This window comes from Microtus ochrogaster (genome assembly GCF_000317375.1).
Source record: "Microtus ochrogaster isolate Prairie Vole_2 chromosome 6 unlocalized genomic scaffold, MicOch1.0 chr6_random_2, whole genome shotgun sequence".
Classification (NCBI taxonomy): domain Eukaryota; kingdom Metazoa; phylum Chordata; class Mammalia; order Rodentia; family Cricetidae; genus Microtus; species Microtus ochrogaster.
In genome coordinates this window covers 14267206-14271904 of record NW_004949095.1, presented here as the reverse complement: position 1 = coordinate 14271904, position 4699 = coordinate 14267206, and positions in this window count along the sequence as shown.

Genomic DNA, 4699 nt, shown 5'->3' with positions numbered 1-4699 from the left:
GGAGATATGAGCGATTAGGGGCTCAGTTTCTTCAGGGATGAAGGTTTTATAGCCTCGTTTGGAACTTAGGCCACTGAAAATGTTTTGTAAGGGTGAAAAGAACCTAACACAGGTCCTAGAGAACTCTCTACTACCTGGAAAAGAATTAGCTGATGCCTCAATGTCAGATGTAGTCATGGTGGCATGTTGTACTCCCACGGCCCCCCCCCCCCCCAATTTCCCCAGCTGAATAAAGCGGTCAGAGAAATAACAGAGAAAGGACACATTATACTATGAGGCTAGTGACCTGGATGATACACTATGCTGGATTTTGAATATTGCACAGATTTCTCATGCAGAACTAAAGCACTAGTTCCCTAGATACTGGGAGCATTAGCTACTAAGGACTAATATCTGAGAACCTCTTTGCTTTACTCTCATCCGAAGGAGCCCAGATTCTAGCTTTCCTCCAAGAGAAACTCACGTGCAATGACTGACTGATAAGGAACATCATTTGTCTGGACTCAGGACAGCATTGCAGGACATTCCAGCTCTTGAGCTTCCTGGAAACTGCTCCTTTCTCCAGTCTTGTTTCTGTCACTCCCTTAGTCTTGAGAGCACTCCCCCATGCTAATCTGGTTTAGGATGCATTCCTGGACTACCCCACCTGAAAGCTATATTGGCAGCATGATATAAGGCAGTATTGACTTGATTATGGAGGCTTTGAATTCTAGCCTATACCTTAGCACTTCATAGGTGAGTAGGCTAGACCAGGTTAATCCTGTGTAAAATGGAGATAGTGGGGAAAGGAGTTTGGATCAGGTGATCTACAGCCACTTCTAGCTGTGGCTTTTCACTGGTTAGGGCAAAGTTTCATGAAGCATATATAGGAACCTGAGATCCTGCAGGTCTTCTGTGATCACACACACACACACACACACACACACACACACACACACACACACACACACACACACACACTTGGATGGGTGAGTGGTTTTTCTGCTGGCTGTCCCATTAGAGAGAATCAGAACTGGCTCATGTGCTTTCCGTGCTTGACTCTTGTTTTGATGGTTTAACCTGGAGTAGGTGCAGGCACTGGACTTGGGTTACTCCAAACTGTGGTCAGAGAAGCTCCTTTTTGCAGTGGGTAGTGCTTAACACAGAGGCTCAGAGCTGGTTAAAGTGCTGAGAATCAATGACAATGATTGATCAGCCATATATGGGACATCTGTATCAAATCCTTCCCCACTCCAGGGTCAGGGAATGTGGTGTTTTGAAAAGTGAGTGGGTGTTAGAGCTGGAGGGGGGCAGATGAATTGTGAAGTGCTGTCTTCTGGATGTGATATGGCTGATACACCCATGAACTCAAGGCTGCTGTGGTTGCTTGAATAAGGCTTCCATGAGGTCAAGCCAGTCAAAATTTCCATCATGGATTGGGGAGCCTCCTGAGGGCCCCCCTCCCTAGCTAAGGAGCTATTGGCAGTTAATGGCTGCTGGAAGAGTTAGAGCTTTTTTCTCTGGGGATGTGACCACTCTTTGGATTGCCCCAGTAGATATCCTGACACCCAAGTGTATATGGTCACCACTAATTAGCAGGGGTCTGTTAATACCAGCAATAATAAAAGAAGGCAAGAAGTCAGGAGGAGGACAAGTTAGTGGGTTCTGAGTAGGGGTGGAAGGGGTATATGGGGATGGGTAAGACAAAATACATTGCATATATCCTTGAAAAGTTTAAAAACTAAATTAAAAATATTATTTAAAAAAGAGAGGTTGGAGACCAGGAGCTGGATCCAGCAATTCAATGTCTGGTGTTGTCTCTTCGTCACCCCTGGGTCTCTGATGTCAGTGACTATGGACAAGACACAGGAAAAGGGAGCTGGAGACTTGGCTAGAGGGTTCTATCAGCCGTAGCTCTCGTGTTTAGCTCTGGGTTCTAGAAGCCAGCAGGTGAGGCAGACAGTCACTTTATTGGCAGGGGGTGCTGGCCTCAATAATCAGGGAAATTCTGATCCACTCACCTCCTGTTTTCCAGGCTTCTGTGTTCAGGTGAACTGCTTAAGCTTCTGGGAAAACACATGTTCAAGTGGGCCTGTGGGGAGAGGGACAGAGAGTCTCCATTTCCCTTGTGTGACAGACCTCCTGGGGAAATGCGGCACATACATGTCTACATACTCCAGATAGGGAGCCCACAACAGACCAAAGTCAAGGTTGGTGAAACAATGAGTTTTATTGGGGTAACTCCCAAGAGCAGGGATGACTCAAAAACAGTTCACCCCAGCATGGATGACAGCTCACAAAGCCTGGGAGCCTGGAGCACACTGCACAGCCTGCACGCAGCTCACCAATTTTGAGAGTGTCTTTTCCAGGTGGCTCAGCTGGTCACTGTTTCCTCTAGGTAGGTTTAAATTATCTTTCTTTTCAGGCTTGTTGGTTGGTCCTTCCAGATGACTGGGATTGCCAGTTAGTGACTATCAGCAGTCTTTTCTGTTTATATATCTTGGGGATGGAGGGATCTAGTGAATCTGCTCAGTTTCAGGAATTTCTTGAAGTTATTTTGTGTTGTGAGATATTGGTTCACACTGTGAACCGTGAGTTTGTGCTTGCATTGTAGGAGGCAGCCATGACAAGCTCAACAGAGGCCCAAGTCTCAATAGTTTACCCTGAGGCAATACCTGGTTCAGATAAAGACCACAAACTGAGACTACCCAGGCACCACCCAGGAGTAGACCATGCAAAGGACATTCCTAATGTTCCAACCCTTATAGATAGGATCTCCTGCCAGCACACACCCATTGCTTTTCACCAAGACAGCCCTAGACAAATGTCAGCCAACCAGGGGTCCTAAACGTAGAAATCCTTCACCCCACACCGTTCTAATATAACTTTTCTGGTTGTTGTTTTTAAATAATGCCCTATAGAAGGGTCGGGTACCTCCTTTTGCTGCTGTTGTTCATTTGCTTTGATGAGGTTCCTGCTGTCTTGTATTGTGCACACAATAAACCTTGCTTTTGCATTTTTGTGAGTCAGTCTCCCTGGTGGTCTTTTTGGGTCCCTACAGACTGGGCACAGCAGCATTAATTAAATAAAATTATCCTATGGTCAGAAGGCCAAGTTAGCAACTAGTTGACAGAAAGTAATCATAGGGTGTTGTTTACTTCCTGTTTTAAGGAGCGTCCCAGCAGGGTGGAATGTTTCAGTCTCTGAGGAAACTGTTTTGTAACAATTTCTAATATATTTCTAGGTGCTCCTGTCCCACCGTCCACATTTAGAACAACTCTCAAACTTGGTGCATTGAGAATGGTTGGGAACTGACAGAAACTCCTCTATTCTAAAATAGATTTAGTATAGCTAGAGTTTCTCTAATTTTAACAGAGTCTTATGCAATTGAGGTATCTACCCATATTTTGAGAACTATGAACATTCAGGCTCAGGATTAAGCTGAACAGGCAGCGTGTGACTGCTGCTGTGCTCTGAGCGTTACCGCAGACGCTGGCTGCTACAGATACGCCAAGCCTTTATCTTAGGTTGTTATATATAACCCGACCATGGAAAGCAGCATTAACACTTTAAAATATTAGTCCAAGAGGGTTGTAGCTGAATCGAAACAATCAAAAGGCAGAAATAAAAATGTGGTTCCTTATAAAGTGTATTTCCAAGTAGTTTTTAGCTTTCCTAAAATTTCATATCTTCCCTAAGATTTCATATCTTCGTCTCCATTTCATGTTGATGGGTGTCAGCGTCTGCTTGTGACTTGACATGCAGTCATTTTGTAATTGTGTGATTCTGACAATACTGAGGGGTGATATGGTAGATTGAGGCTGTGGGAGCCGAGAGTCCTTAAAAATACCCGCAAGCTTCAAGGCAGGGCTTGCGTGAGACGCTACCCTAGCTGGCACCAGCATCTGCTTATGGCTTTCTTTGCTGATTGAGGGTGTGAGTGGGTACTTCAGTGATGCAGCATATGGGCAAATGGACTCACCTCTTCCAAGTGTCTCCAGATGGCTCACCCGCTAGACTGCTTCTCAGAAAGGCTCCCTTTCAACCCTCTGCTCAACGCCAGCTGCCTGGCGAATAGATGTCCTTGATACCTGGCAAAAAAAGTTCCAGTGCCGTAGTGTGCAGGGTTGGCTGGGCATGAGAGTAACTAATGTCCTTGTGGATTCCTCTCCCTGCTAAGTGTACATGACAATTTCTACCTGCGGCGAGTCTTGTTGCTTCTGTTTGCTCATCCTCAGAGGATGAAGAAGATGAAGCGTCAAGGGAGGCATGCATTCCACAGCAGGTGTGCCTTCTCATGGGGTCTCTTTCTGTATCAGGGCTTGGGGAGCACAGCTGACCCAGGACCTGCCTGGAGAGTCTCGGCCACTTACTGGCTTTATGAAAGTTGGAAAAGTGCAGGCGGCAAGCGTCCTTCAGCATGTGGAGCTTGCAAGGGGCGTGGAAGGCAGAAGGGTGGGTTGGGAGTTGGGATTCAGGACAGTAGCTCTGCCTTCATTATTCATGGAGGACATTGGTCCAGATGCCCACAACTGTGCCTTCATTATTCATGGAGGGCATTGGTCCAGATGTCCACAGCTGTGTCTTCATTCTTCATGGAGGACATTGGTCCAGATGTCCACAGCTGTGTCTTCATTCTTCGTGGAGGACATTGGTCCAGATGTCCACAGTTTGCCTTCATTATTCATAGAGGACATTGGTCCAGATGTCCATAGCTGTG